The 16,515-nt window shown below is 41.9% G+C and overlaps 1 long non-coding RNA gene and 1 pseudogene across 5 annotated transcripts in view; both read left to right on the forward strand.

Moving 5' to 3' along the window:
* LOC126335189 (uncharacterized) overlaps positions 1 to 16,515 on the forward strand; it is a 201,188-nt gene that overhangs the window by 142,964 nt on the left and 41,709 nt on the right. The window lies entirely within an intron of this gene.
* On the forward strand, positions 5,474 to 5,591 carry LOC126337115 (5S ribosomal RNA; annotated as a pseudogene).

A 16,515-nucleotide genomic window follows, 5' to 3' on the forward strand; every position in this document is an offset into this window, starting at 1 on the left:
TCCAGAAACGAAATTAGTTGCAGTTCTAACGTGGACTCAAAACCATAAATTGATAACCTTAGGTGAAAATCATAAAAATTATTCCATGGAAATTACGTGGAAAATAAAGTGAATTTAGGAAGATAATTCTGTACCATCCACGATATAACTCGCAGGTCACACAGCTGCTAAACTTCTACAGCTTTCTTTCAAAGATTCAGTTATACTACCAACAGGAAGTGTACTACGATGCAACAGAGCCATTCGCTGAGCAGGATGGTCTTCCCTCTCGCTGGTACCACGTGGCTGTCCAGAGCCCGGTCTTCTTGCGACTGTACGTTCTTGTGACCACAGCTGCCAGCTGTCATGTAGAGAGGTTAGATTCCTGCCAAGCGTTCCTGCAATATTGCAGAAGGAACGTCTAGCTTCTCGTAGCTGTGCTATAGAACCACATTCAAACTCATTGAGGTGTTGGTAATAGCGTCCTTCTCGCCTTACAGTGATTCTTGTTTATCAGATTACGACGTCCAATCTCAAGAGTAACACGTTCACGACCGCTGCAGCGTGTATTTAAAGCTAATCTGATTCTCATCCTACTGGCGCCACTCATTTGCGACTGGCGCGACGTTTGAATAGACATCAACTTTCAGATGTCGAAACATGCCTACCAACTTTTGTTTATGTTGCACAACTCCTTCGTTTTGTGATTTTTTGCTGTCGTTGTATTACAATACTGATCAGTTATAATGTTTTATCAATAAAAATGAAAAAGTCTGTGTTGAAGACATTTCGATCTTGGAGTACGGATAAGAAAGAATGAACCAAGCCATGAGTGGTGCTAATGTTCTATGCAACATTTTGCAGATGGCACAGAACGTTATTTAGTCCCACACGAACCATTCATACGAACGATGCCTCTAGGCTATCATAATATTCATATGAGAATTATCGAGGTGTAATGTACTGAAGCGCCAAAGAAACTGGAATAGTCGTGCGTCTACAAATAAAGAGATATGTAAACATGTAGAATACGGGGCTGCGATCGGCAAGCCTATATAAGACAACCAGTGTCTCGCGCGATTACTGCTGCTACTATGGCAGGTTATCAACATTTAAGTGAGTTTGAACGTGGTGTTATAGTCGCCGCACGAACGGTGGGACACAGCGATGAAGTGGGGATTTTCTCGTACAACCATTTCACAAGTGTACCGTGAATATCAGGAATCCAGTAAAATATCAAATCTCCGACATCGCTAAGCCCGGAAAAAGATCTGGAAGAATGGGACCAATGATAACTGAAGAGAATTGTTCAACGTGACAGAAGTGATACCCTTCTCCAAATTGCTGCAGATTTCAATGCTGGACCATCAAGAAGTATCAGCGTGCGAACCATTCGACGAAACTTCATCGATATGGGCATTCGGAGCCGAATGACCACTCGTGTACCCTTGATGACCGCAAGACACAAAGCTTTACGCCCCGACTGGAGTAATATTTCTGGCTTTTACAGCCATTATATTCAGATACAAGAAGCTCTTCTTAGAGCAGTTGAGAAGGCAGCAGTGGAAAGATGATGCAATGTTGTGTGAGTACGGATCTGCACGGATATCGTGAGAAAGACCTCCTGAATTGTAGTCCTTCTCTGCGATTGGCTGCTGCATTCGGAAGATGCGCGCCAAAACGATAATCTTCTGTTATTAACATTAGACAAACTATACAGCGTATTTGAAACTTCCTGGCAGATTAAAACTGTGTACTGGCAGAAGTGAGGCTGTGAGGACGGGCGGGAGTCGTGCTTGGGTAACTCAGATGGTAGAGCACTTGCACCATCTCTTAACAGCGTGCTATCATTCCAGTCACAATTATTGACAACCAGCAGAATAATAAACAACTGCTAAACGAAAAGGCAGACGTAACACTTCGGTGATCTTCGGATCACGCGTAACTTCGATGGCAGGCGAAGTGGTTCGGCAATAAGATCAGAGCAGGTTCGGAAGCCTCATACGCACGCATAATTATCTCCCGCTCTCTCTCTCCTCTCTTTTTCTTCTTATAGTACTGGGCCCGTCAACACCAACATTGGACTGGTGATGACTGTAAACATGTTGCCTGGTGAGACGAGTCACGTTTCAAATTGTATCGAGCGGATGGACGTGTACGGATATGGAGACAACCTCATGAATCCATATACCCTGCATGTCATCAGGGGACTGTTTAGAGTGGTGGAGGCTCTGTAGTGGTGTGCGGCATGTGCAGTTGGAGTTGTATGGAGCCCCTGATAAGTCTACATAAGACTGACAGGTGACACATCCTTGTCCATTGTCCATTGTGCATTCCGATGGACTTGGGCAATTCTAGCAGGAAAATGCGACACCCCACAGTTCTACAATTGCTACAGAGTGGCGTCAGAAATACTCTTCTGAGTTTAAACGTTTCCGCCGGCCACCATACTCCACAGACATGAACATTATTGAGGATATCTCGGATGCCTTGTAACGTGCTGTTCAGAAGAGTTCTCCAACACCTCGTACTCTTATGGATTTCTGGATAGCCCTGCCAGTCTTCTTCCCCTTGGATCCCGAGGGAGGGACGGGGGTTGAGGACAAAAATCAGCTAATCAAATTAAACAAGAAAATAAACACAAAAGAAATTGTAACAACTTGAACAAAAATGTCTATGCCGCGGCATAGAGTTGAAGTAACATTTCGGCTGTTTGGAAGACGAATAGCAGAACATCAAATGGGGCATATTTGGAATCAGTGACATGAGGCTTAAATGAGAAGCGATTTATATCGTCAAGTCTGGGCAACTTCTATGATACTTCAGGATAAAAGTAACAAAATCGGAAATTTACACATTGTCTTCGTTAGTTGCGACTTTAATACCAAGATAGGACTGAAGTGAAAAGAAGACCATCCATTCATTGGAAATTTTGGACTTTCAGTGCGAAACCAGAGAGGACAAACGATGATTAATTTTCTTAACAAAAATTGTGAATATTGCATGACGACATTTTACAAAAAAATTCGAAAAGTGAGTCGACCTGGAGAAACCCTGTTGGCACATTTTAAGGAAGAAATGGATTACATTCACACGGCATCTCTCTGGCGTACAACGCGGCCCCTTTAACTTGAAACAGGGTCGAGTACAGGCCTGTCTTAGCACGTGATAGCTCTGAGTGACTTCGCTGGGTGGCGTAGTCGACTAGAAACCGTTCCAAATGCTCCACGAGGTAGCACCACTCCATGAAGAACACTTCTCCTGACGTTCTCTCCTCCCGCAACGTTAATTTCTTATCCTAGCCGCTAGGGACGCCACCGAGAATATGGCCATTATTCATGTTTCAGCAGCAACCATGAAACTTTTGCTTCACTCACATCATTCACAAGTGAATCATTGTTATTTGAACAGCGTGTTATAAAACAGCAGTAAAAATATCTTGCAAGAAACTAAAACCAAGTTAAGTGGATATCAATGCTGTTTCCATGATTGCCGTCGCTTCAGGTACTGTGACATAATTCAGGCTGAAGAATACAGCGTTTGAAAAGATTTTTTTCTGGTTTCGGGTAGCATAAGCTATATATTTTCAAAAGTTGCATCAGAAATATTTCTAACGTATCTGTGCGTGGGCAGCGTGTCACATACATAAATCATAACCGAAGTGGTAAAAATTACTTGCCAATTAATCATAGCGTGGTCAGCTCGTTCGTGTTGCTGGTACCACTTCTGTTAAGGTTTATGTATGCAGCTTATGCTACCCAAGCACAAACATGTCATATATCATCTCATGTAACTTTAAACTGGTCGTAATGTTACCATATTATTTTTATTATACAGTGTTACGCTTTGCAAACATGCATAGTAAGGAATATTTCATTTTGTTCTGTGGAAATAAGCTGTTAGGAGAGCCACCATTCTGCTGGACTAAGTACAGCATCGATTATTCGAAATAATTGGGAAAAATGGGTGTTCGGAAAAGTAGTTTATGTGGATAGTCGAACCGTATACATAGAACCTCGTTTATACGTTTCTGAGAGGGGGGACTGTGCGGCTGATCCCGGCGGAGGTTCGAGTCATCCCTCGGGCATGCGTGTGTGTGTGTGTGTGTGTGTGTGTGTGTTTATCCTTAGGCTAATTTAGTTTAAGCAGTGTGTAAGCTTAGGGACTGATGACCTTAGCAGTTTAGACCCATAACATTTCACACACACACACACATCTGAGAGGGGATGATGAAATAAATGTGCAGATGAGATTAACCTTGAAACTATTGAAAATATTAAATAGTATCTCTTTGTCTCTGCCGTTCAGCATGTTTTTTTTTTCCACAAATTGAGAATACTTTTTTTAGGTAGGTGTGTCAAAGATCTAGTATGTATGCCTCGAGGAGTTCATACATCCAAAAGATGAAGTGGATTTCAGCAGAGAAAAACAAAACAAGTTAAAACTGATCCACTTCATACAATGTCTGGCCCCATATTCAAAAACTGATGATAGCCAAAGTGCATCAAAAGAAACTGATTCTCACGGTGATGTAGGGATAATAACATCAGCTCGTCTTCAGAAGGAAACAGCGATAATACAGATATGATGATAACCCATCAAGGCGACGAATTAGAATAAATACTGAAAATGACTGTGATAATACTGGTAATGCTACTCCTATCAAAGTCTGTAATAATACAAATAAATCACTGCAGGATTTGAGAGATGTTTCTCAGTGGAGCGTACCTATTCCTGATAATTTCGTATTGCGATCATAAAAAAAGGAAGCAAACTTTTCCAAACAGAGAAGGGCCATTTGGCACTTTACCTAAGCACAGATCAAAAACAAAACGTGATTTGCGGTAAAGCCATTTGGCCCTGTATCTAGGCACCGATCGAAAACGAAAGGTGTTGTGCGGTATCTTTCAAAGGAATGTTTTTATAAGGTGATACCTACTGGTGAAAAAATTCTGCAGCCTGGGATGCCTCTGATGTCGTTTGTTTGTAGTCACCAGTAGCACTAATGAAAGAGCCACATCTGTGAATCGATTTCAGAAGTGGTGGAAACTGAATCCTAAAGTGGCCGACCACGAAACTGCAAACGTAAACCTGGAAAATCTTGAAAATTGGAAAACTTTGGAAATGAGACTGAAATTGCATAAAGCGACGGATGACGTAGTGTTGCAATTAATGGACACTGAACAACTCAAGTGGAATCATCTTTTACCAAGGTTACTGTATAGAACTGTGTTTCTGGCTAAGCAAAACCTAGCATTTCGTGGACTTGATGAAGGACAACGTTCTACAAGTAAAAGCAATTTCTTAGAACCAGAGAATCTACTGTCAACGTGTGATGTAGTGTTGAAAGAATACAACTTGAACTTGGAACATGATAAATTTCAAAAACTGTCATATTTGTCGCCAGAAGTACAGAATGAATTTATATATGTTTTAGCGAACCACGTAAAATTTAAGCTTATCAGCGAAATTAAATCGTCTAAATGTTTTGGTAGCCAATGGCTTTGCCGGAGTGGTAACACCGGTTCCCCTCAGATCACCGAAGTTAAGCGCTTTCGGGCTGGGCTAGCACTTGGATGGGTGACCATCCGGTCTGCCTAGCGCTGTTGGCAAGCGGGGTGCGCTCGGCCCTCGTGAGGCAAACTGACGAGCTACTTGATTGAGAGGTAGCGGCTCCGGTCTCGGAAACTGACATACGGCCGGGGGATGGGTGTGCTGACCACATGTCCTTCCATATCCGCATCCAGTGACGCCTGTGCGCTGAAGATGACACGGAGGCCGGTCGGTACCGTTGGACCTTCATGGCCTGTTCGGAGAGAATTTAGTTTTAGTAAATGTTCTGGTATTGTGTTTGATAGCACAGATGACACTTCACATATTGATCTGAAGTGATTCGTTTCGTGAAAATTTAATAATAAAATGTGGAAGGAAAAGAAGTATTCCTTGGAGTTTTTCTCCTGAAAGGAAAACACGCCGCTGATCTAAGAGACGAAATTCTTAAGAAGCCTGAAAACGACGGTTTTAGACGGTATGGTGTGCCGTTCCCAAGGTTATGAGAATGCAGCTGTTATCAGAGCGTGTATGGAGGAGTACAAGCTGTTATTAAGGCCGTGTTTGGTGGATGTATTGATCCTTTGCACAAAATACATCTTGTGTAACTTTTTCGAAAAAGTAGGAATCATTTTTACACTTTTTCTCTGCTTCCCTTAACCGCTGGGATATTCTTATTAAATATAGCAAACCATTTGTTAAAAGACTCAGAAATGCGTTGGAATTCTCTTTATGCTGCAATAACAGCACTGGCAAAACATTTTGACGAGGTTGTCGCTGTAATTCACGAATTATGAGGCCAAAAAGAAAATTTGGACAACAGAGGTGCTGCACAAAATCTTACGTCTGCTTTATGTAATTTCACATTTCTGTGCTATATTTACTTTTGGAATGACATACTGAGAGATGTAAACTGCGCTCAGGTTGCATTCCAAAGTCCTGATCGGTTACAAAAGTAGAGAGAAGCACTTCGTCTTTAAACCGAACAAAAACGAAGTCATATTGTAGAAGAGGCAGTACAAAAAATCGAAGGAATACAACAGTCCAGTAGAAAGATGATTTGTCATAGAAAATGAATGGCTGTAAACTGGCCACCGACACAGGAATCACACTGCGATTAGTGCATCAACAGGGTGTGTTGGAATGTCTTGACCGATTCAGTATTGCACTCCGAACTAGATCAAAGTGCATTTAACATGTCGCCCTACTGTTTGAGGTTGTGCAGCCACATACTTTGCTTTTGGCCAACAATGAAGAGTTGAAATTAGCTTTTTCAAACTTCACTGGTTTTTTGATGAAGTGTCAGAAGAACTCCTCGCTGAACTACCAAGGCTGAGAAAACATATAAAAGCGGCAAATGTTATAGTTTCTGGTTGGCTACGTATTGACTTTCTGAAGTTTATCGTGGAACCGGTTTTTAAGGACTCTTTTCCAAACCTCATGCTCGTTCTAAAGTTGTTTATGACGGTTTGCGTATCAGTTGTTTCATGTGAGAGGAGCTTTAGTAAGTTATAATTAATTAAAAAATTCTTACGATCAACAATGAGCCACACAAGGCTAAATTAATCATGCCGTGTATCGAACACGAGACAGCACAAAATATTAATTTTGAACATGTGATATCAGAGTTGGCGGCTGTTAAAAGTTAGAAAGAAGATTTTAGTGTTTGTGGCTGGCTTTAGCAAATAGTTTTCTAAAGACTGTATATTAATGCATAGAGTATAATAAAATATCCTAATTTAGCGCGTAATACTAGAGACTAATGTGTAATAATTTATAATACTATTATATATTGCAACTTGATGATTAATGACTCTGAGAACTTTATTTGCCTTATTTGAATCGATACTTGACATGTATCCAGGTTTAAAGATTTTGAGAGTTTTCATTAGTGAGATGACAACCTTGATATCCGCCCCTGGTGCCACTGCGTGGAATGCATTTATATTAGCAGTATGAGAAGAATGTCTATCATCCGTAGTGGCTCGTGAGTATAAACCTGAAAGAATGAAATAGCAACTGCTGTACAACAGTTATGATCATGAACAACGTTATTCAACTGCAGCCACTGCCAATAATTTTAATAATTGTTATAGCAATGTAACATTGACGTCCAATATAATTTTTCGATATCAGAAGTTAATTGACATATCTGAGTCAGCTACTATCTAATGGAATTCATACCAACTGCCAAATGAACGAAGATCGAAGTCCGCAGGAGTGTGCTACCACCTAGTGGCATAGACGTAAACTTGTAGTTGAGTGGTAAGGCGTAGCTATGCACGACACAAACCGAGCACATTGTTAATCAAATCCCCGTTATTTGACCCACAAGGCAACTATGTCACGCCAACTCAGCATGCGTAGAAGCTCCTTATAACGTGCATAACTGAAGACGTACTCCCGATCTTGTTGCCAAGTTTCTCCGAGTGCAGAGGAGCAATAGCGCGGCAGATATAAGTACCATGTATTTCACATTACCTCATTTATGTTAAGTTTAACAACATCCAAAATAAATTTACCGCTGAATCCGCAAGGCGTCTAAAGTTAGGGTGTTCATGTGCTCTTGTCCTCTTACACAGCAGCCGCTACTGTCTACCTTCTGCGAAGGTGGACCCTTACCCAGCCACATTTGTTAGTGCATCACCGCAAATAAACAGTCTTTGTTCAGTCGGCAACTTTGCAAGGACCCGAACCCATTAAGGTGATTGACACATGGACGTCAAGCAGGAGGATGTGGGGGCGGGGGAGAGGGGAGGGACGTGACCTCCAATATCAATTTTTTGTGTCTCAGTTGACAAATGAAATGACACCGTTGAACGAATATATCCAAGCTAAGATTAACTGATTACATGTACTAAAAGCGCTTGTGCAGCAAGACTCAACGGTCTGGAGGATTTACTGATGTGCCAGTAAATCAAATCCACTTACATTATTCACTAACAGAACAATACCCCAAGTTTTAATGAACTGCGTTGGTACGACCACAAGCGATGATGGAGCCTAGTAGATGAGCACGAATCTGCTTGGTTTTGCTGTAAATTTGTAGGAAGGTTGGCCAAGAACCGTAGGGCTAACAGTCGAACGCCATGCGACAACCACAGTCCGATGTCGGTATAATAATAAGCTTATAGTGAGTGTATGCGTGAAGAGAAATTTCTATGAAGAGAGTTAGACTCATTTCATCAGTTTTGTCTTTTTTTTAACGGCAAAGAAATGATGGCAAAGTTTTATTACAAAATATTTTCAGACTTGTTCAGTTTTGCCGCAACAATGTAGTAGAACACCTAGTTTAAAGGAACTTCATCAACTTTTTTTAAAGTGATATAATATAGCTACAGCCTATTATATTCTGTACATATTATTTTTGCTTGATTCTTCCGTACAAAATTTTTATAGTAAACTAGCAATTTAACCGTCGTGGCTTCGGCCGCGTTGCTCAGTGAAAGAAAACCAGGTATTGTGAATTCTTGAAGGGTGTTCTTATAAAGTAATAACTTTCCAGGATTCTCCATGTTTTAAAAGAAAAGGTCTGTATTTTAAACTACGAAATATATAGAGTTTTCTGGAGGATTATTTTCACTTTTTTAAACTGGTTTTAATAATCAAACTAACCGACTGAGTCAAAATTTGCATGAAGCTTTTATATATGGAAAGAACTCAGAATTACTGCCATTTCGTTTAGGATATAATATATAATAATCATGCACATATTTTCGTTAAGTTCCATGGAAGTATATGGTCTGAGGCAGTCAGAATGCTCCAAAAAGTTGTTTCCGATCCTAATTTTTCAGGTTTGTTCAAGTGGTCCCCCTCTTAGACCCCCTGTGATCTAATGACTCTCTTGTGATCTATTGAGCCTTCTCCTCTCCCTCAATATTGTAGTGCTGGTAATGCCCATCTGTTGACGAACCGTAAATAGTCTTGCAGCCTGTGTAATGGATTTCCAAGTAATTGATCACTCTACAAAAACAAATGCATGTTAAATATAACTATTCGACAGGTTTAAAAAATAAACCGTTAGTGACGAACCTAAAGAGCAACTGTCGGCAAATCTACATATCTTCTATATAAATAAAAGGCAATTGCCTGACTGACTCACTCGTCATCGCCCAGCACAAATCGCTAAGGACTGAAACTTGAAAATTCCAGAGTGTGTTGCTGTTATACTGTAGGCGTCCTTTGAGAAGTGATTTTTCTAAATTCAACCACTAAGGGGCTGTAATAGGGGATGAAAGGTTTGTTGAAATTTGGTATCTGGTTTCTTGGTCAGAAGTGAAGAAAGACGTGTTTCAGCATTTTCGAAAATTTAGCCCCTATGGGGGTGTAATAGTGGCCAGTTTGGTGATTGAAAATGAATCATTGCTAAAGAATTACTTTAAGTATATTTGAAGCTACATCTATGAAAATTGATACTTGAATTCTGAATTACGAATAAAAAAATAAGTGTTTCAGTGTTGTTTGGAAATTCAACCCCTAAGGAAATGAAATATGGCATGAATTGTTTTATGAAGTAATTCATTATGAAAGCATTTTTCAAACTAAACATATAAAAATTTGAATTTCGATTATCGGTTAGAAATAAAAAATTACTTTATGGATATCAACTCTTATGGAGGTTAAATAGGAGATGAAAGTTTTTATGGAAATATGTCATTATGCAACCAGTTTAGAAGCTAATTCTACAAAAATTTGAATTTGGCTTCTCTGTTATAAATAAAAAAAGTTCACATTTCACTGTTATTGGAAATTCGTCTCCTAAGGGGTGAAAGTATTTCATTGTGAAAGCATTTTTAAAGCTAAATCTTTGAAAATTGGTACTGATTAAGTCTATCGAGGCATGGTCTATTCTGAATATATTTCTGACTAAAAAGCGGTTCTGGTACCTGGAGTCCAAGGGCTTTGGCGTTCTGGTGGTGATAATCCCTTAGAAATATTCATCGCTTAGGCGCTGAATTTTCAAATTGGTATTTGGTTTTTCGTTTAGAAATAAAAATTGTTTCACTTCTTTTAAAAATTTGGAAAAGACCATGCCTCTATGGCCTTAATTAGCACGAAAAGATTAGAGGATGTTGGAAGTCGGGAACATCCTAAAAAATCAATAAAATGAAACAAATGAAAAATTCTGTGCCGGCTTTACGATCTACGCAAGCGAAGCAGGGGGCTGTTGGCTGTTAAGTTCCCCGGATTTTCTCGTTGCGGTCACGTCTCGAGGCGTATGCACAGCTTATTTGCTTCCGGCTACGGTCCATATTTGGCCTGTCTAGCACGGCTAAACATCTACACTACAAGTGTCAGCAGCCCTTTTTTTAGCGGAGTGTCTTAAAACATTCCATTAAAGCTACGGCATAAAGGATCCGGTTCCAGTAATTTGGTTGACGAATCGCAAACAGTGTCGGAACCGGTGTAATCGATTTCCGCGTGGTATAACATACTACCCAAACAAATGCTCATTAAGTATAATTGTTCCACAGGCTTTAAAAAAAGCCGGCAGAGAACCCAAAGAGTGACTGTTGGTAAAGCTGCGTATTATATCTAATTTCCCAGATTGTCCCTTATGAGGCTTTTGTGGGCGGTAGTAATATGTTTCAGCATTCCAGACGCTTTGCTTTCTGGCTACGGACCGTACTTGGGCTATCTAGCACAGCTAAATCAACAACTAGCAAACCCTTACTCCATCAGCACCGAAATTATCCGCACGAGCTGGAGCCGCTCTATCGTCATCTTACATGCGTGCGTTACTTTTTGTATAAAACATCGTGATGCATAGTTTCCTCGAGTTGGTTATAATTAACAATATGAATCGAGCCTTAGTGTTTTTGCCTACTGTTTAACTGGATCGTCCTCAGCCGGCCGCGAAGGCCGTGAGGTTCTGGCGCTGCAGTCCGGAACCGCGTGACTGCTACGGTCGCAGGTTCGAATCCTGCCTCGGGCATGGGTGTGTGTGATGTCCTTAGGTTAGTTAGGTATAAGTAGTTCTAAGTTCTAGGGGACTTATGACTACAGCAATTGAGTCCCATAGTGCTCAGAGCCATTTGAACCATGTGAGTTGCTGGCAACCTTTTTAAGTCATAGAAACCAGTACGTTGTCCTGAAGGACGAGTATTCACCAGAGACAATGGTAACGTCACAGTGCTCCACGGAAGAGTGATACGACCGACCCTCTTCGCTGTTTACGTAAACCATCTATCTGATACGATGCGCATCAAAACAGCGACTGCGAGTGTACGGAGAAGTGCCGTCGTTGAGTGACAGTGGGAGGATATTGGATGATTTGCACAGAATTTCAGTTTAGTGTGATGAATGGCGGTTAGTACTAAATGTGGAAAAATGTAGGTTAATGAGAAGCGAAAGTAATCACGTCATTTCGAACACAGTATCAACTGTGATCTGCATGACACAGTCGCTTCGCTAAAATATTTGGGATTAACGTTGCAAAGCGATATTTAATGAAACGTGCACGTCATATCAATTGTAGGGAGCCGATGTTCGACTCGTTTATTGGGAGATTCCCAGAAAAGTGTAGCTCGTTTGTAAAGAAGTCTGCATATGGGACACTGGTAACAGCCGTTCTTGAGTGCCGCTCAAGTGGGTTTGGAAACCACTCCACTCCAGGTTAAAGACATTGAAGAAATTCAGAGTTATGCTGCTAGATTTGTAACCAGTATCTTAGATCAACATGAGATTAATACGAAAATCCTACTTGAACTCAAATGGAAAAGTATGGAGGAAAGAAAACTTTCTTTTCGCGAAACTTATTGATAAAGTTTAGTGAACCGGCAATTCCGAAAGACTGAAGAACGATTCCACCGCTACCAAATTACATTTCTTGCAAGGACCGCATGTACAGACAGCTGTTTCTCCCTCGCTCCATTTGCGAGAGGAACAGGAAAGGGAATGATTAGCAGCGGTACAAGGTACCCTCCGCCATGTACCACATTGTGGTTTGCTGATTATCTATATAGACATGGACGTAAATGTTTACATCGTCGACAACCTAACGGCTTTGATAATGTTACAATAAGTAGGTACCAACATTTTACTACATGTGTCAGTCATTACTTTGCATTTGCGATTCATTCATTGTAAACTTATTTTAACAGAAGCGTTCTAAGAAGTGGTAAGATAGAGCATAATCAAATAGGAATCATAGCATGAAAACATGACGAGGATATTGCCCATTATTATTTTAAGCTAGGCGAGGCAACAATAAAGCAATTCGTTTCCTAGGAAATGACATCTCAACAAAGCTCAGAGTCTATATATGGAATGCAGAGGACACGAAATTCAGTCCAGTCCGGCAACAACATCTGTCAACTACAGATGTTTGAGAGCCTACAAGCTAGCAAACCTACAGATGCCTGCTAAGTCAACACACCTGTGAGTCCACACAACCAGCTTAGTTCATACATGCTTGCTTAGTCCACACACGCCTACTTAGTTCATACATACTTGCTTAGTCCATATATTCCAGCTTAGTTCATACATGCCTGCTTAGTCCACACATGCTTACTTGGTCCACACATGCCTGCTTAGTTTACAAATGCCTGCTTAGTGCACACATGCCTGCTTGGTCCACACATGCCTGCTTAGCCAACACATGGCCGCTCAGTTCACATATACATTCTTAGGCTACACATGCCTGCTTAGTCCACACATGCCTGCTTAGTCTACACATATCTGCTGAGTTCACACATGCCTGCTTAGTACACACATGCCTGCTCAGTTCACACACGCCTGCTTAGTCCACACATGCCTGCTTAGTCCACACATGCCTGCTTAGTCCACACATGCCTGCTTAGTCCACACATGCCTGCTTAGTCCACACATGCCTCCTTAGTTCACACACGCCTGCTTAGTCCACACATGCATGCTTTGTCCTCATATGCCTCCTACGTTTACACATGCCTGCTTAGCTTACATATGCCTGCTTAGTCCACAAATACCTGCTTAGTTCACATATCCCTGGTTAGTTTACACATGCCTGCTTAGACCACACATACCTGCTTAGTCCACACATGCATGCTTACTTCACACATGCCTAATTAGTCAACACATTCCTGCTTAGTCCATAAATGCCTACTTAGTTTACATATCCGTGGTTAGTTTACACATGCCTGCTCAGTTCACACATGCCTGCTTAGTCCACACATGCCTGCTTAGTCCTCACATACCTGCTTAGTCCACACATGCCTGCTAAGTTCACACATGCCTGCTTAGTCCACACATGCCTGCTTAGTCCACACATGCCTGTTTAGTTACACATACCTGCTTAGTCCACAAATGCCTGCTCAGTTCACATATCCCTGGTTAGTTTACATATGCCTGCTCAGGTCACACATGCCTGCTTAGTGCACACATACCTGCTTAGTCTACACATGCGTGCTTAGTCCACACATGCCTGCTCAGTTCACACATGCAAGTTTAGTCCACACATGCCTGCTTAGTCCATACATACCAGCTTAGTCCACACATGCCTGCTTAGTCCACATATGTCTGCATAGTCCACACATGCCTGCTTAGTCCACACATGCCTGCTTAGTCCACACATGCCTGCTCAGTTCACACATGCATGCTTAGTCTACATAAGCTTGCTTAGTCCACACATGTATGCTTAGTCCACATATGCCTTCTTAGTTTACAGCAACCTGCTTAGTCCACACATGCCTGCTTAGTCCACACATGCCTGCTTAGTCCACACATGCCTTCTTAGTCCACACATGCCTTCTTAGCCCACATATGCCTTCTTAGTTTACACATGCATGCTTAGTTCACACATGAATGCTTAGTTCACACATGCCAGCTTAGTTGTCTCATATCTGCTGATTTTACACATGCCTGCTCAGTCCACACATGCCTACTCAGTTCACACATGCATGTTTAGTCTACACAAGCTTGCTTAGTCCACACATGTATTCTTAGTCCACACATGCCTAGATAGTTCACACATGCCTGCTTAGTTCACACATGCCTGCTTAGTTCACACATACCTGCTTAGTACACCAATGCCTGCTTAGTCCACATATCCATGGTTAGTTTACACATGCCTGCTCAGTTCACACACGCCTGCTTAGTCCAGACATGCCTGCTTAGACCACACATGCCTGCTTAGACTACACATGCCTGCATAGTCCACACATGCCTGCTAAGTTCACACATGCCTGCTAAGTTCACACATGCCTGCTTAGTCCACACATGCCTGCTTAGTCCACACATGCCTGTTTAGTTACACATACCTGCTTAGTCCACAAATGCCTGCTCAGTCCACATATCCCTGGTTAGTTTACATATGCCTGCTCAGGTCACACATGCCTGCTTAGTGCACACATACCTGCTTAGTCTACACATGCCTGCTTAGTCCACACATGCCTGCTCAGTTCACACATGCAAGTTTAGTCCACACATGCCTGCTTAGTCCATACATACCAGCTTAGTCCACACATGCCTGCTTAGTCCACATATGTCTGCTTAGTCCACACATGCCTGCTTAGTCCACACATGCCTGCTTAGTCCACACATGCCTGCTCAGTTCACACATGCATGCTTAGTCTACATAAGCTTGCCTAGTCCGCACATGTATGCTTAGTCCACATATGCCTTCTTAGTTTACAGCAACCTACTTAGTCCACACATGCCTGCTTAGTCCACACATGCCTGCTTAGTCCACACATGCCTTCTTAGTCCACACATGCCTTCTTAGTCCATATATGCCTTCTTAGTTTACACATGCATGCTTAGTTCACACATGCCTGCTTAGTTGACTCATATCTGCTGAGTTTACACATGCCTGCTCAGCTCAACATGCCTACTTAGTCCACACATGCATGCTTAGTCTACACAAGCTTGCTTAGTCCACACATGTATTCTTAGTCCACACATGCCTAGATAGTTCACACATGCTTGCTTAGTTCACACATGCTTGCTTAGTTCACACATACCTGCTTAGTACACCAATGCCTGTTTAGTCCACATATCCATGGTTAGTTTACACATGCCTGCTCAGTTCACACACGCCTGCTTAGTCCAGACATGCCTGCTTAGACCACACATGCCTGCATAGTCCACACATGCCTTCTAAGTTTACACATGCATGCTTAGTTCACACATACCTGCTTAGTTGACTCATATCTGCTGAGTTTACACATGCCTGCTCAGCTCAACATGCCTACTTAGTCCACACATGTCTGCTTAATCCACACGTGCCAGCTTAGTCCTCACATGCCTGCTTAGTCCACACATGCCTGCTTAGTCCACACATGCTGCTTAGTCCACACATGCCTGCTTAGTCCACACATGCCTGCTTAGTCCACACATGCCTGCTTAGTCCACACATGCCTTCTTAGTCCACACATGCCTTCTTAGTCCACATATGCCTTCTTAGTTTACACATGCATGCTTAGTTCACACATGCCTGCTTAGTTTACACATGCCTGCTCAGTTCACACATGCATGCTTAGTCCACACATGTATCCTTAGTCCTTATATGCCTTCTTACTTTACACATGCCTGCTTAGTCCACACATGCCTGCTTAGTCCATACATGGCAGCTTAGTCCACACATGACTGCTTAGTCCACACAAGCCTGCTTAGTCCACACATGCCTGCTTAGTCCACACATGCCTTCTTAGTCCACACATGCCTTCTTAGTCCACATATGCCTTCTTAGTTTACACATGCATGCTTAGTTCACACATGCGTGCTTAGTTTACACATGCCTGCTTAGTTTACACATGCCTGCTCAGTTCACACATGCCTGCTTAGTCCACACATGCCTGCTTAGTCCACACATGCCTGCATAGTTTACAAATGCCAGCTTAGCTTACACATGCCTGCTTAGTCCACACTTGCCTGCTTAGTCCACACATGCCTGCTCAGTTCACACATGCATGCTTAGTCTACACAAGCTTGCTTAGTGCACACATGTATGCTTAATCCACACCTGCCTAGATAGTTCACACATGCCTGCTTAGTCCACACATGCCTGCT

This window comes from Schistocerca gregaria, chromosome 2 (assembly GCF_023897955.1).
Source record: "Schistocerca gregaria isolate iqSchGreg1 chromosome 2, iqSchGreg1.2, whole genome shotgun sequence".
NCBI classification, from domain to species: domain Eukaryota; kingdom Metazoa; phylum Arthropoda; class Insecta; order Orthoptera; family Acrididae; genus Schistocerca; species Schistocerca gregaria.